Here is a 26,448-nt window from a genome sequence, read left to right as displayed (position 1 = left end):
AATTAGGATGTCACGTTTGATTTTGCATCCCGTTTAGAATTTCATGTCTTTTATTTTGATTTATGTCACAGTCATGTTTCCTGTCTAATATCATGTGATTCCCTCTTCCCCTCTTGTGATCTTGTCATGTTTGATGTTCTGATTGTGTAGGTATAAGGGAACAATATGTTAAGTTTTGGGTAATAAAGGGGTACAACCAGATATACAAGCAAATTATTTATAATGTAATTATTTTAAAACTAAAAGGTACCTATTCTGTTAATATATTCCAGGCAAAAATTGTACGTCTGTTGTATATAAAAGTTTTTATCACATTTCTGGAAAAATATGTTCTTGTGCAATGTAGTTACAGGGTAATTTTGACATCTGTGGGTTGTAAATTAAACTTTTTGGCAATGCTATTTATTGGCTTTTCTTACTAAACTACTTACATGTAACGTTAAGCTTAAAAAAAAATTAGTTTTTGCTATGATTTTAATTTAAAACGTACCATGTAGCACTTAGTACTTACCTTATCACATTGTATTGCAATGACACTTAAATGTCAGGGCAAATATACTGTGTAATTAAAAGTTTTTTTGTTTTGTTTTTTTAATAAGAGTACCTTTCTCTGTAATTACTGTGCAAATAGTGTTGTTTCGTATTGTTACATAGTAAGTAGTGTTTGTTACCCGTTTCAACTGTGTATTTACAGGGTAAGTGTAACTCCTGCGGGCTGTAAATTAAAGTGGCGCTTGTTACCCCCTTGTTCTGTGTAGTTACAGGGTAAGTGTAACTCCTGCGGGCTGTAAATTAAAGTGGCGCTTGTTACCCCCTTGTTCTGTGTAGTTACAGGGTAAGTGTAACTCCTGCGGGCTGTAAATTAAAGTGGCGCATGTTACCCCCTTGTTCTGTGTAGTTACAGGGTAAGTGCATTAAATATACAATAAAGGATCCAATTTAATTTCTGACTTTTATTTTACAAAAAAAAATGTCAAAACACTTTTTCATCTTAATAAAACATTATCTTTTCTACAGTATACTCAAACAACAAAGTAACACATTATACCCCCCCCCCCCCTTATTTGCGTCCCTTGCTTTTCTTCTTCTTTCTTTTCTTGCTCTTCTTTTTCTGAACTTCCACTGGGGACTCTGAAGTTGAGGAGTTGATGGAGTCCCATTGGTCTTGCTGCACTGCAAAAATATACATGCTCTTAGCAAGCTACACCTTCAATTTTAAGTTGTCGAACAATCCTCCACTCTAAAACATTTTGTGCCACCTGATATTACTGTAGTAACTTTAATTTTGAAGAAAACACATTTTGGTGAAGTTTGAGGCAGATCATGGGGGGGTGATAATGACTGTAGTGCAGCAGAAAATGTTTTTTAAAAAGGCATATTTGTTCTGACAGCAAAAAAGCATGAAACACAAACCTGAGGGCTAGTTAGTTCAATAGTTCGGATTGAGCTGATCAACAAACGGACAGGGAACTACGTCATCACGTTGAAAGGTCACGCCTGCGCCGGCCGAAGTACCGCCCCACTGTTTACAATGCCACCTGACCGTAGGAGGATAATTCAAATAGTATTGTTTGCGATTATATATATAGAAATAGTATTCAGTGAATATGAATATGGATAGTATATGAATAACATTCTGATGAATATGAATAGTAGTTCAAATAGTATTGCCGGCGCAGGCGTGACCTTTCAACGTGATGACGTAGTTCCCTGTCCGTTTGTTGATCAGCTCAATCCGAACTATTGAAGGTAAAAAGTCTATAAATTATATATTTCTTTTTTTAAAATGACCTATCGTTTCGCTAGATAACAACCTCTTCTTCAGCTGTGATCACGTACAGCCCGTTTAAACACTTAAAAGACTTTTGAAACTGCATTGATTTGGACTTAACGATGGTGACCAATGAAGTCCGTTGTAAATTTTCATTTTGGGGTGAACTAATCCTTTAACAAGTGCATTTATAATGTACAGTACCAGTGATGTTTAGTTCTTCAATTTGATGATTTAAAAAATAGGAAAGTGGTCACAAGCATAAGCCCTGGAGTAGGGCAGGAGTAAAATGTAAACGTCTAACCTTTCTTTCTTTCTTTCTTTCTTTCTTTCTTTCTTTCTTTCTTTCAAAGATAAGATTATCACTCTTAAAGCAGAGATCACCTTGCTCAAAGATGAGTGTGATTTTTTGAAAAAGAAAATTGAAAAGATGAAGTCTGCTGTCCCATCTGCAATGACACAAAGATATGCTGTTCCTATAGTGCCACCAGGGTTTCCGTTGTCCGGTAATTGCCGGACATTGGCCGGAAAAAAAATGAAATGTCCGACAAAATTAAATCTCTCCGGTCAAATTGTCCGATTAAAATTGTCCTAACTAACTACACGAGACGCGACACGCGATAAAAGGTATCCTTTCCATGTTAATCAGAGTTTTTGTCCTAACCAGACGCGACATTTCTCATTTAGAAACGGTTTCTATTTTTCTGCGACGTCACGCTGGAACATCAAACACAAAGTGTGGCAATGATAATCTCTGGTAGGCTACTATTTATGTGCTTTATTTAATGTTAAAAGCGTGAAATGTGGCTTTGAATATCATTTAGTGCTCCAGCTTTGAAGCTGTAAAAGCAACAATGGATATAATTCATTGGATCACATGATTAATAATAATCGTGTAATAATAATTTGTTTGAAATTAAACAAATGGAAACATGAACGTTAACTGTGAACAAAGTGTATTCTTTGACAAAGAATGTTTTAGTAACTCAGTAGCCTATGTATTTTTTTTAAATGGTGTAATTTTTGTGAATGTTATTATGTAGGCTAGCTACTTATCCATTTTCTTGCGAGTGCCTCAAGTTTACTCTCTAGTAGGTAGTCGGTTAAAAAAAAAAAAGTGATCTCTAAATTAGGCTATTATAGGCAGTGGACTAAACGCTAGCCTACTACAGTTGGCCATCTCATTCCAAGATCTTTTTGTGTGAAGTGAACAAATCCCTCACACTCATTTTTTCATAACTGTCACAACGAACCAGCAAAAGTAGCCTAATGATTATGAATATGTAAAATATTGCAATGAGACATTTTAATTGTCTATTAATAAACAAGTGTTTTCTGTGTCGGCTGCAAAGATTTTGTCTGACTCGCGATCTTCGCAGTAGTGAACTCGCCGGAGAGACACATTTCATACGGATCACATCGTTATCGTTTTATTTTGTTTTGAATGGTTCTGTATAAAAGTAGAGATTTCTGTAGATAATCGATATATTTCTTTTTTTCTTTTTCTTTTTTTTTTAGGTGTGTGAGGCGAGTAGGCTACCATATAGGCTACGTAAAATTTCGGTTAATGGATGATAGCTTAACGTTAGCTCCAGTTCAGGCGCTGGCGCCTCCATGTCGTGATTATTTATTGTCTGCTATAGGCTATTTACTTTTTATTTATTAAATCGAGAAAATTGGATAATGAAACACTGATTAAAATTAAGATACAATTAATACAAAACGAAATTCGTTTTAAAGAAAGGCTTTGTGCTTTCTCTTTGAGGTCTCTGTGGAAGTTTTAAAGCAGTCTTTTAGTGCCGCTTTGAACGGTCGTGACGCGTCCGTAATGTCACGTAAGATGGTAATATTATTATTATAAATAATAAATCGTGTAATAATCCCGCCCCTCTAATTAAGAGGCGATATCTGACCGGCATATCATCAAAAATGTCCGGAAAACGAAACCTCTGCCGGTCACTTTGACGGGCACCATTTTTTTCTAGCAGAAACTCTGACTGCCACAGCCCTCATGTTTGTGTTTCATGCTTTTTTGTTTTTTTTTGTTGCTGTCAGAACAACTATGCCTTTTTTAAAAACATTTTCTGCTGCACTACAGTCATTATCACTATAAAATATCACAACCCCCCCCCCCCCCCCCCATGATCTGCCTCAAACTTCACCAAAATGTGTTTTCTTCAAAATTAAAGTTACTACAGTAATATCAGGTGGCACAAAATGTTTTAGAGTGGAGGATTGTTCGACAACTTAAAATTGAAGGTGTAGCTTGCTAAGAACATGTATATATATATTCATATTTTTGCAGTGCAGCAAGACCAATGGGACTCCAACTCCTCAACTTCAGAGTCCCCAGTGAAAGTTAAGAAAAAGAAGAGCAAGAAAAGAAAGAAGAAGAAAAGCAAGAGAAGCAAATAAAGGGGGGGGGGGGGGGGTATAATGTGTTACTTTGTTGTTTGAGTATACTGTAGAAAAGACAATGTTTTATTAAGATGAAAAAGTGTTTTGAAATGTTTTTGTAAAATAAAAGTCAGAAATTAAATTGGATCCTTTATTGTATATTTACTGCACTTACCCTGTAACTACACAGAACAAGGGGGTAACAAGCGCCACTTTAATTTACAGCCCGCAGGAGTTACACTTACCCTGTAACTACACAGAACAAGGGGGTAACAAGCGCCACTTTAATTTACAGCCCGCAGGAGTTACACTTACCCTGTAACTACACAGAACAAGGGGGTAACAAGCTCCACTTTAATTTACAGCCCGCAGGAGTTACACTTACCCTGTAACTACACAGAACAAGGGGGTAACAAGCGCCACTTTAATTTACAGCCCGCAGGAGTTACACTTACCCTGTAACTACACAGAACAAGGGGGTAACAAGCTCCACTTTAATTTACAGCCCGCAGGAGTTACACTTACCCTGTAACTACACAGAACAAGGGGGTAACAAGCGCCACTTTAATTTACAGCCCGCAGGAGTTACACTTACCCTGTAAATTCACAGTTGAAACGGGTAACAAACACTACTTACTATGTAACAATACGAAACAACACTATTTGCACAGTAATTACAGAGAAAGGTACTCTTATAAAAAATAAAAAATAAATTAATTACACAGTATATTTGCCCTGACATTTAAGTGTCATTGCAATACAATGTGATAAGGTAAGTACTAAGTACTACATGGTACGTTCTAAATTAAAATCATAGCAGAAACTATTTTTTTGGCTTAACGTTAAATAGTTTAGTAAGAAAAGCCAATAAATAGCATTGCCAATGTTTTTCAGCTGTTTACAAAATTGTTTCAGATTACATTTTTATCATATTGTGCTTACATACAGCCATATTTAATTTACAACCCACAGATGTCAAAATTACCCTGTAACTACATTGCACAAGAACATATTTTTCCAGAAATGTGATAAAAACTTTTATATACAACAGACGTACAATTTTTGCCTGGAATATATTAACAGAATAGGTACCTGTTAGTTTTAAAATAATTACATTATAAATAATTTGCTTGTATATCTGGTTGTACCCCTTTATTACCCAAAATTTAACATATTGTTCCCTTATACCTACACGGAGGTACACTATAATTACAGAAACGTACACCGTAATTTCGGTTTACTTACGAAGTTCTTTGCAGGTCGTAATATAAAGTGTTACCGAATAAAATTAAAAAATATTCTGTACAATTTATCACACTGTGCTTTAATGTTTAACCAGGAAGTTTGTTTTCAAATGCTTTTATCTTGTACAAAATGGCACAGAGTCACACTCTGTGGTGTTCCTGGTCAAAAACGAGCAGCTTAAATAAAATTAAAAAATGTGCATAAATCTCTTGTTATGCTATATCATCACCAAATATTGGATTCAGTCTTTTTGTACACTTGTTTTCTTTCAATTAGGAGAGTTTTTGTATTTACTTTTGAAACTGACTGATTGTAGACCTCATTTTTGACTGGCAACACAAAAGGTGTTCCAGGGTTTTCAACACCGCAAGGTTAAGCCCTCATGTTTGCCTTGTCTAGTTGTTATAAACTGAAGAACATTATGCTGTTCCCACACTTCATGTGCAGGCCATTGTTTGTCAAGTTCATAGTTTATGTTTTGTTTCATGTCAAGATTGAGTTTGTTTTGCTTCCCATTTTGGATCTTCATTATTGTAAATAAACTGCACTTGCATGGGTTCTCTTCACCACCGTCTTCATCTGCTCCATTACAAAGTTCATTGTGCCAAACAATTCATTTATGTAAGTACATTTAAAGGCACCTAATATAAAGTGGGACCAAATGTTAAAATTAACTAACTAAAACAAATTAATGTTTAATTTTTTTTTTATTATTTTTAGTTCATGCTAACTAATTCCCTAATGTTAAAAAATGGAAGTGTTACCAAATTTTCAAATTTGCATCGGTAACAATTTTATGCTGAGAAACAAATCAATTTTTTTTTTTTTTTTTTTTTTTTGCTGTGGAGAAGATTATTTCAGAGCAAAAGATTAGGATCACACTTTTTAAATTTGGGTGTCTAAATAAGTCCAGACGAAATACATGAATTTGCTCCCATTTTCAATTGGTGGCTTTAGTCATACAGAAAATGTCCCCTGGCCTTCAGTGACATGTTTTTCTGGGGTTTCTTTCACTCGTTCTTTTTATTTATTTTATTTTTTATTTCTGTCTGTCTGAACTACAGCTGTCCTGAGGCAAGGTGGAGTGTGTCTCCGCACAAAAACACACCAGCTGACTTTGCCTTTCAAGAGAGAGAGAGTCAGATAGAAAGAGCTAGAAAGAGTAAGAGAGAGAGAGAGAGACCTAAAGGAAGGTCAGCTGTGGGGATGTAAAAAATTCTCATCTAAATTTGCCTTTCAAACACAGTATTTGTGTGTGACACAGAGAGAGAAGCAATGCGTGAAATCACGCAAATTAATCTTTGACTTTGCAGATAACAACAACAACAACAACAAAAGAAAATATCAATGAGTTTGCACCAAGGCAGACAAGGTAAATAATAAAGTAAAGCAAAACTCATCCATAATGAGAATTACGTCATCATTTACTCACCGTCAAAAACCTATCTTCCGTGGATGATAAAAGGAAATATCCTGGCTGTGTTTTCCACGAAATGAATATGAATGGACACAATGTAGATGAGCTTTGAAAAAATGTCCATATGACTCATGCTCTGTATTCTCCTGAAGCCATGGAATAGATTTGTGTGAAGTGGACTAAAACATAAGTCATTTTGCACTATAACATTTACATTTACATTTACATTTATTCATTTAGCTGACGCTTTTATCCAAAGCGACTTACAATTGCTATACATGTCAGAGGTCGCACGCCTCTGGAGCAACTAGGGGTTAAGTGTCTTGCTCAGGGACACATTGGTGTCTCACAGTGGATTCGAACCCGGGTCTCTCACACCAAAGGCATGTGTCTTATCCACTGCGCCATCACCACCACCACCTATAAATCTTCCGTCTGCTATAGCTCTCAAAACAACCAGGCCATTCACTAGATCTAAATGAACCTGGTTATACTGGTGACTTTCAGGAACAATATACGGTTATGAAACTTTCATTTTGGGCTGAACAATTATTTTAATAGATGCATTAGAGATAGAGATGGAATGATGCCATTGCAGTTTTGCTACTTAGTTGGGGGCCTTAAGCACATTTTCGCGCAAATTCATCTAAAAGCGCCAAATTTGGCACAGATGTAGCTCAGGTCATACCGAAATGATTTAGCTAGGGCGCCGGAGCCAGCGACCCTCGGGGCCAAGATGGCGGCCAAATCCAATATGGCCGCCGCCCGAAAAGGGTTCCGGCTTTAACTTTTGAACCACATGAGTTACAAATACAAACTTGATATGTTTTTCAGCTTAATTGATCACGAGAAACACATACGAATGTTAATATTTATGACCCAGTATATCTAGACCCCTCGATCCTCCAATTCCAATATGGCCGCTGTCCAAAAAAGCAGTTTGGGCTGTAGTATGGGGCCTTACACACCATTGTTTGCGCAAATTCATCTACAAGCACCAAATTTGGCACAGATGTAGCTGAGGGGATACTGAAATGATTTAGCCAGGGCGCCCGAGCCAATGGTCCCTGAGACCAAGATGGCGGCCAAATCCAATATGGCCGCCGCCTGAAAGGGTTTCGGCTATAGCTTTTGAGCCAGATGAGATACAAATACAAACTTGATGTCTATTTTACCTTCTTTGACCATGGGAAACCCATAGGAATAGTTACATTTATGATTGGGTATATCAGGACCCCCAAAATTCCCTAAATTCAATATGGCCGCTGTCAGAAAAACAGTTTTGGCTACAAATTTTGAACCAAATGCGCTACAAATGAGGATGTGGTGTCTATTTTGTTTATTGACCACAGGAAGTCCATTGGCATATTCATATTTGTGCTTGTGTAAGTCTGGAACCTGAAAATAATGAAAATAATTTCATTTCAATAATTTTTTTTTACCACAACTTTGAAGGTTATTCTCAATGTTGATTCATTTCCTTATAAAAGTGAAATGGTTTTCAGTGTACCACAGGTGAATACATTTCAAAGTGTAATCATATAAGAAAGAATAAGACACAATTATTTGCAATATTTATATTATGTTAAATTGTTAATATAATAATACAGCCAATTTTTCCAAAACTCTAAACCCTTGTGTTATGTTGGAATTCTGTGCACTCCCCTTATGGTCCGGGTCAAATTGACCCGCATTGGATTCAATACAATTCCTTGAATATTATCTTGAATATATAAATGAGAGCTTATTTTACTATCTGCATCTGTCAAAAATTTTCATTTGTAATTTGCAATTAACTCTGAACACCATGATTTAGCTGTTTCAAGTGTTTTTGGTTTGGGTTAGAGCACTTTTAGATACACTTACACTTTAGAACTGGAGTTGATGCCCAGTTGATACATAAAATAAATGTTTTTATGTTGTGTCTGTACAGTTGCTTTTGAATAGCCTATGGGGGTCAAATTGACCTGCGAACATCACAAACGTAATAGTAATTTTGTTTGTATATGTCAAAAAAAAAAAAAAAAACACCAGCATGTTGAAACTTTGCATGCATGTTCATGAAGATAAATGCAAAAAAGTCACTATATATATATATATATATATATATATATATATATATATATATATATATATATATATATATATATATAAAAGATTTAATATTATTTCAGGTAGCTTGAAAAAATAAATGATAGGTAATGTTTACCATCTGTGGCTGACAAAATATTTTTCTGTATTGAAATAAGTGTGGAAAACCTAATTTTTTAGCTTCATAAGGTAGTAAAAAAATAAAATAACAAAGTATAACCAAGAAATGTTTTTATTTTGGGTCTGTACAGTTGCCTTAGAGCGTTAAAATATGCGGGTCAAATTGACCCGCAAACATCACGAAAGGAACAGTAATTTTGTTTGTATATGTCAAAAAACACCAGCATGTTGAAACCTTGCATGCATGTTCATGATGATAAATGAAAAAGAGTCACAAAATATCAAGAAAAAAAACATAGGTTAACCAGTATTTCCAGCAACTATAAAATCTAAACGGGTCAAATTGACCCGCAACATAACACAAGGGTTAAAGGTTTGCTTAGCATAACAAAAAAACAGCAATAACATAAAAAACAACAGTGAATTCTCATGGTCTCTCACATGAATTATCATTATCACTCACAATCACCGGATCTCTCATTGTCTTCACCATCATTGTTTGTACAAGCACCCTCACATGCATATATAGAAGTGCAATGAACTCCGGCTTTACAGCACTTACAGTGCCCTCTACATGCTGTCTTGCAGCCACAGTGGAGGAGAATGGTGCAGGCTTTACTGGCGTCTCTGAGATTAGTCCAGTAAGGTTCCCAAGTCTTGCTCGTAGAGTCCCGAAACCATCCCCATGCATTAAACTCTGGGATATCTTGCTGGACAGCGGTTGCCTGATTCCAGTAGAAGCTGGCCTGCAGCAGTGCTCTTTTGATGTGCTGAATCAATGCAGCTTGGGAGGGTGGCAGGTTCTCGAGAGACTTGGTACCAATCGAGAAAAGGTGATGTCTAGCTTCATCTACACGGCTGGAACCACAGCTCTTGCTGTACATGATGAGCTCATGTGACAGATTCATAGCTCATGGTCCAAATGGTCCAGCCAACTACTGAAAAAACATTTCATGACTACGTTAACACCAATATTGCTGGGTTTGTGAGGTCACACATGAGCTATGAATCTGTCACGTGATTGGATATTGTGTTTGATAAATATCCAGAGGAGAACCTCAAAACACAAACTCACCAATGCAGAGGAACCGGATAAAGAACTAAAATAGATGGGAGAACTCCAATTCCAAAACGTAACTGGATATATCTATTATATATATACTGGATATATTGTTATATATCTAACTATTTGGATATATCAGTGAAGAGATAACCAAGCATGGCATGTCAGGTATACTCCTCCTTTCCACCAAGAAAGATGCTGTACTCTCCAACAGACCAGGGTATGACATGTCTGCCCTTCAGCCTTGTAATCATCCAGAAGCAGATACAAGAATAATCCTGCATCTTGCACATGCTGGGGCCAATGGCCATAAAAAGGCATTTGTCCGGACTGTTGACAGCGATGTTGTCATCCTTGCCATCTGCTTCTTCAACACACTCGGCCTCACAGAGCTCTGCATCGGCTTTGCAGGTGGAAAAAACTATATTTGCTCATGAAATCAGCAAGGATCTTGGTCCCCAGAAGTCACTAGCCTTACCACTCTTCCACGCTTTAACAGGCTGTGACACAACCTCAGCCTTCCTGTGCCATGGGAAAAAGAATGCATGGGCAGCTTGGGAGGCAACACCAGATCTCACAGAATCTCTGGTTACCCTCACTTTGGAGCCTGAACAGATCAACAATGACGTCCATGTCCAAAGACTGGAGCGTATGGTCGTCATCATGTACAGCAGGAGCTGTGGTTCTAGCCGTGTAGATGAAGCTAGACATCACCTTTTCTCGAATGGTACCAAGTCTCTCGAGAACCTGCCACCCACCCAAGCTGCATTGATTCAGCACATCAAAAGAGCACTGCTGCAGGCCAGCTTCTACTGGAATCAGGCAACCGCTGTCCAGCAAGATATCCCAGAGTTCAATGCATGGGGATGGTATCGGGACTCTACGAGCAAGACTTGGGAACCTTACTGGACAAATCTAGGAGACGCCAGTAAAGCCTGCACCATTCTCCTCCACTGTGGCTGCAAGGCCGCATGTAGAGGGCACTGTAAGTGCTGTAAAGCCGGAGTTCGTTGCACTTCTATATGTGCATGTGAGGGTGCTTGTACAAACAATGATGGTGAAGACAATGAGAGATCCGGTGATTGTGAGTGATAATGATAATTCATGTGAGAGACCATGAGAATTCACTGTTGTTTTTTTATGTTATTGCTGTTTTTTTGTTATGCTAAGCAAACCTTTAAGAGTTTTGGAAAAATTGACTATATTATTATTTTAACAATTTGATATAATATAAATATTTGAAATGATATACACTTTGAAATGTATTCACCTGTGGTAAACTGAAAACCATTTCACTTTTATAAGGGAAATGAATCAACATTGAGAATAACCTTCAAAGTTGTGGTAAAAAAAAGGATTTTCAACCACAGTCTTGAAAAGAATACAGGTTCCAGACTTACACAAGCATAAATATAAATATGCCAATGGACTTCATGTGGTCAATAAACATAAAATAGACACCACGTCCTCATTTGTAGCGCATTTGGTTCAAAATTTGTAGCCAAAACCATTTTTCGGACAGCAGCCATATTGAATTTAGGGAATTTGGGGGGGTCCTGATATACCCAATCATAAATGTAACTATTCCTATGGGTTTCCCATGGTCAAAGAAGGTAAAATAGACATCAAGTTTGTATTTGTATCTCATCTGGCTCAAAAGCTATAGCCGAAACCCTTTCAGGCGGCGGCCATATTGGATTTGGCCGCCATCTTGGTCTCAGGGACCATTGGCTCGGGCGCCCTGGCTAAATCATTTCAGTATCCCCTCAGCTACATCTGTGCCAAATTTGGTGCTTGTAGATGAATTTGCGCAAACAATGGTGTGTAAGGCCCCATACAGCCCAAACTGCTTTTTTGGACAGCGGCCATATTGGAATTGGAGGATCGAGGGGTCCAGATATACTGGGTCATAAATATAAACATTCCTATGTGTTTCTCATGATCAATTAAGCTGAAAAACATATCAAGTTTGTATTTGTAACTCATGTGGTTCAAAAGTTAAAGCCGGAACCCTTTTCGGATGGCGGCCATATTGGATTTGGCCGCCATCTTGGCCCCGAGGGTCGCTAGCTTCGGCGCCCTAGCTAAATCCTTTCGGTATGACCTGAGCTACATCTGTGCCAAATTTGGCGCTTTTAGATGAATTTGCGCGAAATTACCTATTTATGTGCTTAAGGCCCCCAACTAACTGTACATTTGTACTAAACTCTTATTATAGAGACTTTCACTGTCTGTGAGCCTAAACAAAGACCGTAAGACTACAGAGAACAGATCAAACACAAGATAAACACTTCTCAACACAGAAACAATGATATGAAAGACAATAATGTGTATTCAAAGACAATTTAAATCATTTAGCCTAAAGAACATTAAAAACTGTGTCTGAATATCTTAATCATTTGAATTATTCTTTATGAAAATATCTGCATTTGTTGTGCTGTATATATGTAATGGATAATGTACTATCTGATATTGTATATTGCTGCAGCCAGAAGTGTATTTTCTGATTGTACATTAACCAATTAATTGTAAACAGTTGCTTATGTGGAAAGGAAATATTGATATAAATAGAAATGTAGGCTACAAATTGAAATGTACAGATCTCAGACAGACCACAAGCACAAGTATGTAGGAAACAAGTCCTGGATGAGCAGTCATATTTGAAATGTTTATATAAATGTAGGCTACATGAACAATATTTTCCAATCATCTGAACATTAGAGAGCTCTGTGTTGGTGCAGTTCTGCCATCTGCTGGATAAGATGAACCAGAGCGACCAGAGATCAGCTGCACGCTCATAACACGCATTTCACATATTATTGCAACCTTTTAGTGAGATCAAGGACAACTTTCTTGGTCCCAATTTATAATAAGTGTCTTTTACTAAAGCATGTACTAACATTTAAATTAATTATTTTATACAATGCACTTATTGTGTACATGCATGTTTTCACATGGTCCTTATATTAAAAAATTAAATAAAATACCTGCATATAATTACATCTATAAATTCATTTCTGTGTTTACACTATTACTGTCAAGGATATTTAGTCATGTTTGTTCTTAGTTTCACTTGGACTTCACTTTCTTCATGGACTTTTAGATTGTATTCGGTAGTTCCTTTGATCCAGTTTCCCACTCCTTGTTTGTTGTCATGGACACTAATATAGTTTGTCATTTATTTCAGCTGTATTCACCCCATTGCCTTCAGTTTGTATGTCACTCTGTTTCAGTTCTCAGTTGTCTGGTCTACGCTATGTTAGCTCTTGTGTCTGTTTACCTGTTGTTGGGTGCCTATTTGAAGCTTATTAAAGCATATTGAACCTCTTCATCTTCTTCATGTTCCTGTCCCCAACCATTTCTGACAATGAGACTGTTGACCTTCTCTTACCCCTTAACCCGCCCTTAAACCGACCCATGCACCAAACCTGTCCCAACCTCACCCGTATCCAGTGCTGGCCCGAGCCTTTTGGGGGCCTTAAGCAGAATTTGATTTGGGGGCCCCCTCCCACCACGCGGAGTCACTGTGCTTGACGATTATTGACAAAAATGTCACGCTATAATGTTACATTATAAATTACAGTTTTTCTCGATTGTTTACACACATTTTCTGCTACTTGAGACACAATGACCACAACATGTAACTCATTCACCAACCCCCTGAGCCAATTCTGCTGAACTACAAGCTCAGTTCCTGCTTTACACTCAAATTGCACTTCTAAAACACACTTTTTTCAAAACACTACACACAATTCTCTGCTTTTGGCACAATTTTCATGCAGAAAATCTCTTGTTTTCACAAGGAACACACTGCCATTCAAATATGCACACTGACTCATCATATGGGCAAACACCCATCACACAGTTTTACAATTAGCAATCAGAGCTTTAGCATAAAAGGGCAACAGGTCAGCTCTTCAATGGAGCAATGGATGCCAACATTGGAATTTTTTTTTATTACTGTAACTGTATACAGTAAATTCTTCTGTTGTTTTGTAGGTAGACCACTGTATGTCCTACTTTGTGTTGGTTTGGATGTACACTGTGTACATTGTTTTTGTGGGAAAAATAAAATATATTCGTTACCGTGTATTTGTGTGTCCTGAGTATAAAAACAATATTCTCAGATATTTTACAACACACTTATGTATGTACTGTCTGTAGAAAGTGTAACACTGAACAAAAAAAGGCCTAAATCATTATGATGAACGGAGAAGAAGTGTTTTCCATTCATCATAGTGTTTTACATTGAGCACATCAGTGTTCAACTGGTTCTTATAAATGTCTATTCATATGATGGTTTGTGTGTGTCATTTGAAAACAAAATACCATTTTGAGAAGAAATAACATTGTTTTGAATGTAAAGTTTCATTTCGCAGGAGAATTGAGGGGTTTTGCCCATTGTGTGTGTGTTTTTGGATTTGTGTGTAGAGTTCTGAGAACATGAGGCATGCTTTCAGAAAATGTGTGTAAACAATCGAGAAAAACTGTAATACAATGAGGTTATGTATTAATACAAAATAAATACTTAATAAAAAATAGATACTTAAATAAAAAAGTTTTACTTTTTCTTTACTCTTTTACTAACTCTTTGAAACTTCTGAAAAACAAACGGTCACAAAACATATTAAATAAATTATTTGCAAAATATCCTCCAACGTTTTGCAAGACTCTGCAGTTTGAATGACGTCTTGTATGAACATGACGGGGTATGTTTTTTTCCACTGTTCGATCGCGCCCGCGCCTCACACTCTCTCTCTCACACACACACACACACACACACACACACACACACACACACACACACACACACACACACATTCCAGCACTGCAATCTTGACATCGCAGCCTGTTCATTATAGCCGTAATAAATATATAATAATAATAGTCAACATATAAAAATTACACTGCTCTGTTTAAATAGTCAGTAGTACAATTGGTACCATTCACGGTAAGCACTAGCCTGGCAAGCCAGACCTACATCAAGATGTTAGGTCTGGCAACTCACCATAGACACGGCTCAATCCGAGGGGCGGGATAAACGGCTGTCTTGGGCACACAATGGGCAAAACCCCTTAATTCTCCTGCAAAATGAAACTTTACATTCAAAACAATGTTATTTCTTCTCAAAATGGTATTTTGTTTTAAAATGACACACACAAACCATCATATGAATAGACATTTATAAGAACCAGTTGAACACTCAATGTAATACACTATGATGAATGGAAAACACTTCTTCTCCATTCATCATAATGACTTAGGCCTTTTTTTGTTCAGTGTTACACTGACTACAGACAGTACATACATAAATGTGTTGTAAAATATTTGAGAATATTGTTTTTATACTCAGAACACACAAATACACGGTAACAAATATATTTTATTTTTCCCACAAAAACAATGTACACAGTGTACATCCCAACCAACACAAAGTTGGACATACAGTGGTCTACATACAAAACAACAGAAGAATTGACTGTATACAGTTACAGTAAAAAAAAAAAAAAAAAAAAAAAAAAGAAAAATCCAATGTTGGCATCCATTGCTCCATTGAAGAGCTGACCTGTTGCCCTTTCATGCTAAAGCTCTGATTGCTAATTGTAAAACTGTGTGACGGGTGTTTGTCCATGTGATGAGTCAGTGTGCATGTTTGAATGGCAGTGTGTTCCTTGTGAAAACAAGAGATTTTCTGCATGAAAAGTGTGCCAAAAGCAGAGAATTGTGTGTAGTGTTTTGAAAAAAGTGTGTTTTAGAACTGCAATTTGAGTGTAAAGCAGGAATTGTGCTTGTAGTTTAGCAGAATTGGTTCAGGGGGTTGGTGAATGAGTTACATGTTGTGGTCATTGTGTCTCAAGTACCAGTATATGTGTGTAAACAATTGAGAAAAACTGTAACACCTTGTGTGTGCATTTGTCACGAGGTGACAAACAGCTCCAGATCTGTATGAGTGTTTGTCGTCATGACAACTAATCGGCAGATTGATGACAGGTGGAGGGACTTCACTCTGAGCGTCTAATTGAGGCCACTCCCGTTTTTTGAGAGGATAAAACACACGAGGAGGAGAAGGCTGGGTGTTGTGTGCTGTGCCATTGCTGTGGTGCTGTGTTGTTCTTCTGCCCTGTTGATCTGGATCGTCCTCCCCCCGATCGTTGGTGGTTAGTGATGGCCAGATCGAGGCCTCGTGAAGCAATGAAACAGTTGAACCAAATGTGCCATATTGTTTCGAGACTTCGAATCAATCTGACACCCGTCTCAACGGTGACACCTAGTGGTCACTTGCAGGTGTTGATCTGAAACAACCTTGACGAGCTATTAAAAAAATGTGTTGTTTTTTTTATTATTATAATTTTCTAATATGTGAAGCTTGTAACCTATAGGCTCCTCACTGTGCATAATGTTATTTTGGTCATGAAAAATGAATATTAATAAAAGAAATCAAGCCACAATGTCTCACTTTTTTAGAGATTTTTATTCAAAAATATTAATTTCTCTGCTGTGAAAGGACTTAGCCTACTTCTTTTTTTTTTACAGATAATTTCTCCAGCCTTTGAAAAAATCCTCTCACAAGGGACACTTGTTGCTGGCATGCAAAGATATTTTTTTAGCTAGGACATACAAATGAGGAAAGATTACTGCTATCTCTTTCCAGTTAAATTTAAATGTAAGCCTAAATAGCCTATAACTAATCAAATCGCACTATGTCACTATATCACCAAAAATCCGCTATCTCAAAGTCAAACTCCTCTCACAAAAACCCACGAGGTCAAAATGCGTTTATTTCACTTTTATACAGATGTGCGACTGTGTGGTCTGTTCCCGACCCTGTCAATCAAACGCTGATTCGGCGGACCACACCTGATGAAACACTTAGTGAAACACTTCGAGGCTTCGTTTGGTCATAGTCACGTGACATGGGTGTTTCGAATCACGCTTCGGATCAGTGTTTCGACACATCTGCGCTTCGGGATCTCGCAAAGCTTCGGAACGACTGTTTCGCGTCAGCCATCCTTATTGGTGGTTTCTCTCTTGTGGGGAATTGGTTATGGGCACTGCAGTTGAGGAGTTGTCTTGAAGGAAGAGGAGCGTTGTTTGAGAGGATGCGAGGACGGCCCAGAGGAATGAAATGCGCTGACTGAGCTGGAGAAGAGAGAGATGAGTAGTTAACAAACCGAATCTCATAATTTCATGTGTTCTCCACTAAATTGGGTATTGGATTAAAGTGTTTGGAGCATGTGTACACCTTTCACCGAGTGAAATATTGATTCTTTGTCGATCTCTCACCTCCTCTCCCCGATTGGAGATTCAGCGAAGTGAAGTCCGTCCGCCCCTGGCGATCATTCAGTGCGGTAGACCAGGACTTGCGGGTGAGTGCTGGCCTTATGCGCACTAGAAGAGTGAAGTTACAGTGTTTAAATTGACGTTTCCCCTCACGATTGCATGCTTAGAGTTGGATTGCAGTGTGTGTGTGTGGAAGAATATCTTTTATTGCTGTGCAACCGCCCATGTGTCCTTGGGGTCTACTATTTACCGTGAGAGCTGAGTGAGATTGCTTACATCTACGTGCGGTGTCTAGAAAGAAGAACCTCTGCGAGACAACATCACCCACGTGAGAACTGTGTATTGCTGTTGAAGTTGATTCTGTCTGTTCTAGAGAAGTCCCGCTCTGTCTTTTGACTTTGAGTCTGCTGCAGCCCTGAAGCCCAACTGCATGGTGTGAAGTTACCTGTCCCCTGCAACCCACGTGAGAGCTGTGTATTGCTGTTGAAGTTGATTCTGTCTGTTCTAGAGAAGTCCCGCTCTGTCTGTTGACTTTGAGTCTGCTGCAGCCCTGAAGCCCAACTGCATGGTGTGAAGTTATCTGTCCCCTGCAATCCACGTGAGAGCTGTGTGCTGCTGTTGAAGTTGATTCTGTCTGTTCTAGAGAAGCCCCCGCTCTGTCTGTTGACTTTGAGTCTGCCGCAGCCCTGAAGCCCAACTGCATGGTGTGAAGTTATCTGTCCCCTGCAACATACGTGAGAACTGTGGATTGCTGTTGAAGTTGATCCTGTCTGTTCCAGAGAAGCCTCGCTCAGCCTGCGACTTGAGTCTGCTGCAGTCCTAAGCCTACCTGCATGGGGTGAAGTTATCTGTCCCCTGCAATCCACGTGAGAGCTGTGTACTGCTGTTGAAGTTGATTCAGTCTGTTCTAGAGAAATCCCGCTCTGCCTGCGACTTCGAGTCTGCTGCAGCCCTGAAGTCCACCTGCATGGTGTGAAGTTATCTGTCCCCTGCAGCCCATGTGAGAACTGCGTATTGCTGTTGAAGTCGATTCTGTCCCCTGTGATACTCACCTGTCTACTGTTCTCTTACTGCGAGTCTGGCACCAGTCTGGAAAGGAAGTGCACCTTGAACCCTCTACTCACCTGTGATACTCACCTGTCTACTGTTCTCTTACTGCGAGTCTGGCACCAGTCTGGAAAGGAAGTGCACCTTGAACCCTCTACTCACCTGTGATACTCACCTGTCTGCCGCTCTCCCACTGCGAGTCTGGCACCAGTCTGGAAAGGAAGTGCACCTCGAACCCTCTACTCACCTGTGATACTCACCTGCCTGCTGCTCTCCCACTGCGAGTCTGGCACCAGTCTGGAAAGGAAGTGCACCTTGAACCCTCTACTCACCTGTGATGCTCACTTGTCTACTGCTCTCCCACTGGGAGTCTGGCGCCAGTCTGAGGAGGAAGTGAGCCGTGATTTCTCTACTCACCTGTGATATCCACCTGTCTAACGCTCTCCCACTGTGAGTCTGGCACCAGTTTGTGAGGAAGTGAGCCGTGATCCCTCTACTCACCCGTGACACTTACCTGTCGAACGCCCTTCCACCGTAAGTCTGACATCAGTCTGTGAAGGAAGTGAGCCTCGATATCCTTACTCACCTGTGATACTCACCTGAGATACTCGCTGGTCCATACCCGCGGCGGTGCTGCTCCGGGTCCCTGGGAAGAAGAGGACAAGGAATTTTAGATTAGGATTTCTTAATTGCTTTTTAATATAAAATAAAGTTGCCATTCCTTTTACTCCTGCCTCTTGCCTCCTCCTTGATACGCTCCTCTGGGTGACAGTGGTCTAGGGGTGGGCGCAGTCTGGCTTGGCCCACCCCGACCTGTGACAGACATTATTTTTCTAATAATTCAACTGCCCATTGTTAATTATTCCTAACATATAATACTAATTTATCAAAGGAGCAGAAATGTCTGTTCAGATGGTGTTTTACTGGGCTAGGATATATATATATACAATGGCCGGTGTGAACTGCGGTGCTAATATTGTCATTAATGTGTGCCGTGGACAGAAGATCAACGGCTGAGATCAGGATTTTTGTTGAACAATACATTCATTTTGGTTTGTTTTTCACCAATCTCTATTATATACCCCCAGAATGCTTGTAATATACAACACGTGTTGCATGGGACCATTCTCTGATACTCATGAAATCTTTTAAAAAGCTTGATGCTGGTCACCATTCACTGCCATTATCTGGACGAGCGGAAGCGGATCTTTTTTTTCTCTTTTTGGGGTCCGAAAAAGAAAGGAGGACATTAGAACAATACCAGGGTGAGTAAATTTTTTATTTGATGAACTATCCCTTTAATCTTTTTTTAAAAGAAATAAAATATTTTTAATATTGCAGGTTTATCTGACTTTTTTATAGCATGACAAGCTTAATTTATTATGACCTCAGGAACATAGTATTTTATTTCGTAAAATGTCACATCAGATATTCACAGCATAAACATCACATCAGAACACCAAAGCTACAGAGAAAAGTTATTGATTACAGCGTGTCTGATTGTAGACTGTGTCGAGCTGCTGGATTCAGTGCAGCAGGAAGTAGGAGAGCAGAGAACAGCAGAGGAACAGGAAGCTCTGGGTGACACTCTGAGCACCGTTACACAGGTTCCCCTCACAACATGCGGATGATGATGATGTGGTATCACAATAAGATTTAGAGACACAGCCTTTTCTAACCGTTAACGGACCATCATCATTACCTGATGTAAAGAAAGAAGTAAAACAAAAGACAAAGATTGATTCAGTCTAAGCTGTACATTGGTATTTGCGATCTGTATCAAATGTTTAAACCTAAAAGAGTTTAAAAGATAATGATCTTCCTTTTCCAGATTCTCACCTAATATTGTAATGCAGTGGTCTTCGTCCCCTGAACAGCTCAATGTTTCTGAGCAGCTCTTTCCATCACAAGTGTAACATTTCTTTCCATTCGGGACGGGATCTACAGAAGGAAAACAAGTATTCTTTTACTTTATGTACAAAATATCTAATGAAACAACACTCCTTTATCGGCTCCATTCAATCAGTTCACGACAGACAGCCACACCCTGCATTTTATTTTCTGATTGAATGTCATTTGGAAGTAAAATGAGTGTTGACTTTACAGAAGATTTGCATGTTGTCATTTAAGTACAATACCTGGAAGATCTGGGAAGTTACACAGGTCTGTGTTACAGCAGGAAGAATTCGTCCTTACAAAGCCGTAGTTAAAGGACCAAATTTGACAGTCAGTAGTACAACCTTTAGACATCTCTTTAGCTGTAATGCCACCTTAGAATATGAATGATACAGAAAAGACCAATTAAACTGGAAAATTGATTTATAAATGTCAACATTTAGAACTTTTATTATTTACATTTTTTAAATACAGATAATAACAATCGGAGAGAAAACAAATAAAAAATCTTTGTAGAATATTTTGTGATTGAAATTGTAAATTCCATCAGAAAAACAATAATTTGTTCTGTCGCAGCTCCAGTAAATAACAGCAGCATCTCCAGTCAAATATAACTGTAAACTTTAAATCATATTGGACTTACCTTTTGTTACTGCTGTATTTCCAGTCCAGCACCAAGAAGATCCACCTGTACATGTTATAGGCTTTTGATCTGCACAAAAACCCGTCAGACTGCTGCACTCATAACACTGGAGAGAGTGTCCTTGAGTAATAAAAAAGAGAGAAACAGACATCAATTATCTGTATTTGTACCCAGTAACTTACAAGTGTTATTTGTCTTCGTACCTGCAGTGAAAAGAAGGAACAGAAGAAAAACTGAGATCTGCAGATCCATCTTTGATCAGGAGGTGAATGAAATAATGTGCCCGTTTCAGCGCTCATTTTATAGCGTAGCAAAAGGGGAGGATCTTTATGAGAAAATTAAAGTTTAACAGAAGTAGACATTTCTTGAAACAGAAACTTAATCTCACATTTGACAGTTAAAGATAAAGGAACGTTTAATGAGGATTTCCAAGAAATGTAGTCTACAGAGTAAATAATTATTTGATACCCTGCTGATTTTGTAAGTTCCCATTTACAAAGATATTATGGGTCTAAAATTTGTATGGTAGGTTTATTTAATAGATAGAGAATATCAACCAAAAAATCCAGAAAAAAAGAAGAAAAAAACATTATATAAAGGTTATAAATTGATTTGCATTTCAGTAAGTGAAATAAGTATTTGATCTCCAAGCAAAACATGCCTTAGTACTTTGTGGAGAAACTTTTTTTGGCAATTAGGAGTACTTTCTTAAAGCGACAGGACTAATCTGTGTTCCACATGGGCACATAACCAACCTGTGGGAGGCAGAATCCTTGCTGGTTGGTAGGGCATAAGTGGGCGAACTTACAAAATCAGCAGGGGATCAAATAATTATTTCTCCCACTGTACTTAAATCAGCCTTCTTAAAGTGATAGTTCTCCAAAAAACAGAAATGATCTCATCTTTATTCACCCTCATTGCAGGAGCATAATTGTGGAAGTAAAACAATGCCAAATGTTTTTGCACTACTTGAAAACCAAATACACTACTTAATACCATATGGATAATTTCATGTTTGTAATTTGATTTTGTATTCATTTTGATATTTAATATATAAAAAAAAAATGTTAAATTAAGTTAATCCAAATAATAATTTATAATTTAATGCTAATTAAACAAATCTCTTTGGTTGAAAGAGTATTTTTACTTTAAGTTGACTATGGAAATGTGATTTGAGTAAATTAATTTTTTTAAGTTGAGATAAAGTAAACCGATTACTTGTAACAAGTTGAAGTAATTTTTTTACTTTGATCCAACGACTCATTTTTTTCAGTGTATACTGTAAGTAAATATATGTTTCAGTACATCACTGTACCAATGTACTGTAGTATTGTAATGGAGGGTTGGTCTAATTGTTTGTAGGCCTAGTATTCCATGTATATTTTTTGTAACTCCATGTTCTCTTTTTGTAGAATTGAAAGACTGCCACGTGGGGGTGGGAGGACAGGTATGTTCTCCCCACATCAAGAGACCCTAATTGTTGATATGGTCTGTGAGAACAATGCCATTAAACTGAGTGCAATTCAGCAGAAGATCATTGAGGACCATGTAAATTTTGAGGGTATCAACAGTGTCAGCCTCTCTACTGTTGATCGTGTCCTCAAGCGCAACAGACTGCGCATGAAACAGCTATACAGAGTGCCCTTTGATCGCAACTCAGACAGAGTCAAAGAGCAAAGATTCCAGTATGTACAGGTTGGAATATATCCAGACACATTCAATGTTGATTACTCTAAGTAGTGATTTACTGTAGTGGCCTAAATCACTTTTTCCGTATCACTTACAAAACTATATCTATGTCTACAGAGGGTTTTTCAACTGGATGCAATGGAAAGACCCCATGAATACATCTACATGGATGAAGCTGGGTTTAATCTCACCAAAAGGAGAAGGAGAGGCCGTAATGTGATTGGCCATCGGGCCATTGTTGGTGTTCCTGGGCAGCGTGGTGGCAATGTCACATTATGTGCTGCCATCAGCAATCATGGGGTTGTCCACCATCATGCCAACCTGGGGCCCTACAACACTCACCAGCTTCTCATTTTCCTCAATCACATGCGAGATGCTCTGTTAGGGCAGCAGGATGAGCATCCCATCTATGTTGTTGTTTGGGACAATGTGAGTTTTCACAGAGCCCTCCAGGTTAGAGAGTGGTTCAATATGAACTAAGGTTTTATCAATCTTTGCCTTCCACCGTACTCCCCTTTCCTGAACCCCATTGAGGAATTCTTCTCCTCATGGCGGTGGAAGGTATATGAACGCCAACCTTACACTACACTGTAAAAACTAAAGGAGCCTCAAATATCCTGTAGGATACTCAAGGAACTTAAAAATGTAATTTAAGTGCCTCAAAGCTCTTTCTCCTATAGTAGGGTTACTGGAGGAGCATTGCCAATATTTGAGGTTCTTGCTGGAACTTATGGGATCCTTTAAGCACTTTGTATTTAGTTCAGAGGTTCTGGAGTCACCTTTTCATTACCATGAGACCTCGAAGTGCTTTGGGGGAAAATAGAGGAACTTAAATGTGATAAAAGGGTTATTGGAAGATCTTTTAACATTTAAGTGGTTCCGGATCTCTTATGTTAAAGCCAGCATCTGGAGGAACCCAATGGTTCAGTGAGGCCAGAATGATATTATCCTATTACTTAAGTTTGATTCAGTATACATACCCAGTTGAAAAATACGTAGGCTAATATTAAAAATGTACTTGAGTGTGTTTTTAGTAGGCCTTCAATACAAATATAACCTACTTTAATGCATTTTAATACATTTAACAGTAGCCTAGCTACGTCTTTTTCACCTGGGTTGCTTACATTTATTTAGTATAGGCCTATTTTATTGATTAATTTAAACCTTAAACAACAACACTAAAAAATAATAATATTAATAATAAAAATTAATTAATTATTATTGAATAAATAATAGTAATAAAATAATATTTTTTACTTCTTCATAAATTATTATTTGAAGAAGAACCAGGAGGATAAAGGTTTTATTCAGTCACGAAACTGCTGCTATTCCTGTGCTGTCGTCGCTTCAGTGACGCTCGCGCTGCTCGCGCGCAACAAAGCTCAGCTGATCGACGTCATCGAGTTTGAAAGTAACGGCTCTCCTCATCAAAGTCTGCCACATCTTCGGCCGTTTGTTCGGCTCTCCGTTACAAGGTTTGTAAACTCGCCAAAGAAATATAAATACTCACTATATATTCAAACACACATATATAAACTAAATTTATTATACATTACTACGTTTTTACAGTGTTTACCACTCGTTTATTGTACAGTATCTGGTATGAAGGTTTTAGCCGCGATGCTAACTAATGTTACGTTGATCTAATGAACAAATGGAAATTATTGACATGTTGTCTTAAATTGATTTAAAGTTAGTCATTCAATTTAACATTCTGTACAACTGTGTCTTCAAATTGCTGATATAGCCTAACTAATTTATTTTGTCATTGGCGTTTGTTATGAATAACAAAAGCAGGTTAATATAGTTTGGTCTGTTTTTGTTTAGCCTAACTTTACTTACTACAGCCTACAGGTGCCCTCATTCTCTCAAATACCATTTTGAATCCATTTAGTGGTCATAATAAATACTATGTTGTGAATAATCAGCTTTGTTATTTTGTTTCCCCAGAACAACCAGTACAATGTTTCAGTGGCAACATTGAATTACAGTAAGTTACCTGCACCACATGCAAGTACTTTATTACTATGAACTCTGTGTGCAATTGTATTGTTTGACTGTGTACTTGTTTTTTAATCAGTTATTCTCTGAAAATCTTCCCTCATGCTCTCAAATCTCATTCATGTTACATTCATGTAGCCTAATATCACAGGTTTGGAGCCAATAATGCTATGCATTTTTTATAGGCTATACCTTAATCATATGCATTTGAATATAAGACATTTGAACCCTGAATTATAACTTCAAGTTTGGTCTTTTTCGACAAAAAAAAAGGAAAAAGCTATTAAATGGCTTCATAAGACTTACAACACAAACCATAACACATGAGTTGTGAATTCATTGATTATTTTTAGGATCTTTTCTGGGACATTTTTGGAGCTTAACCATTTTTACATAAATTGTTGCATTGAATTGAACTAGACAAGTGTACATAAGAATGGTTTCATGAATGATTTACACAGATTTTTTTCTTCTTGTGTTTCATGCAGTGAAAGCGGACGGTGACTGGGGTTGCATTATGCCTGAGATCTGCTTTTGGGTTCCACAGACAGGAAGTCAAACAGGTTTGGAACATCACAAGGCTGAGGAAATTATTTAAATTTCACAACTATCACTTTAATAACCTTACTAACAGTAAATTTTGTACTTTGCAGGGATCTCGGTAAACTGAAATAAAAGTTTGAAGTTTGAACAAGAATAAAAATCCTGCTGTAGACCTGAAAATCATTGAAGTGCCTGGACCATCCACCAGAAAAGAGGAAAAACAAACAGAAAATGAAGCTGATGCACCTTTTCACTTTTCTAACTCGTTAAGTACTTCACATGTCCCTTGTGAAGATTTTATAATTGATTGCATTTTATGTTGCAGTGAGTAAAGGTGCGTCACATTTGTGAATTTCGTGAAATTACACAGGCAAAAAGGTCCATTGACCATTGTCAGCAGTGTAGCAATGTAATGTATGAAGAACCACACAAAATTGCTGATCGTGTGGATTCTTATTGAAATGACTGAATTCACCAGTGAACATTCACAGAACAACAGATAATTTTACTGCACCTTAACTCTGTTCAAATGGAAAATGTTTTCTGCTTGTTGTGACAAAAGGAATACTGTTTCCGGGTCGAAGCCTCTACTCTACTTCCTTTATCTTGTTTCTAGATATTGAGAATACTCAACAACCATTTATGGGAACTGTTGATTCAAGTCACACATTTAAGCTTTTCAAAAGCCATAGTATACATTACAGTCTCCAGTCTCACGGCATCCCAGACTTCAACATTTTATCATTCAAAATAGCTGAATAACTAACCATCTGAGATTTCGGAATAGATATAAAGGTTAGGATCATAAATGTCAGGAATATTACAGAACAATGAGTGCATATTAGCACTGTTGTTTGTTTTTGGCATCTGAGAGAGCTTTTGGACTTGGAAACAGTAGCGTCAGACTTAAGCGAACTGAAACACGTTTTAAAATTAAGTGAGGATGGACATTTTTAATTAGTCAATTTAAATTTTTTACATTGATTTATTACATGGAACATGTGTTTTCTGTGTATTTTGTTGAGATGTCTTTTCTTGTGTAGCCTATTGTATACACATGGTTGATTATTCATGTCACTTATGTATTATACAATTTTTTGTGTATTCATTGATATTAATCTATTACTAGCTTTTTTCCCCAAGTGCATTGAAGTGTATGTATTAAAATGGATCTAAAATATGTAATAAACAATTCTTATTTTGTATTTGGTTCAGTTTGTTTATTATAATAGAAGTTTATGGTA

At 37.8% G+C, this 26,448-nt stretch overlaps 1 long non-coding RNA gene across 1 annotated transcript; it reads left to right on the top strand.

The window, feature by feature from the left end:
- The first annotated feature begins 24,087 nt into the window (after positions 1–24,087).
- On the top strand, positions 24,088–26,123 carry LOC307164145. The gene is made up of 4 exons (XR_013822222.1): positions 24,088–24,135; positions 24,611–24,650; positions 25,150–25,224; positions 25,315–26,123. It is a non-coding gene; the product is annotated as an uncharacterized lncRNA (long non-coding RNA).
- The last annotated feature ends 325 nt before the right edge of the window (positions 26,124–26,448 follow it).

The sequence above is a fragment of the Squalius cephalus genome (assembly GCF_949319135.1).
Source record: "Squalius cephalus genome assembly, chromosome: 9".
In the NCBI taxonomy this organism is placed as follows: domain Eukaryota; kingdom Metazoa; phylum Chordata; class Actinopteri; order Cypriniformes; family Leuciscidae; genus Squalius; species Squalius cephalus.
This window is presented reverse-complemented; position numbering and strand designations above follow the sequence as displayed.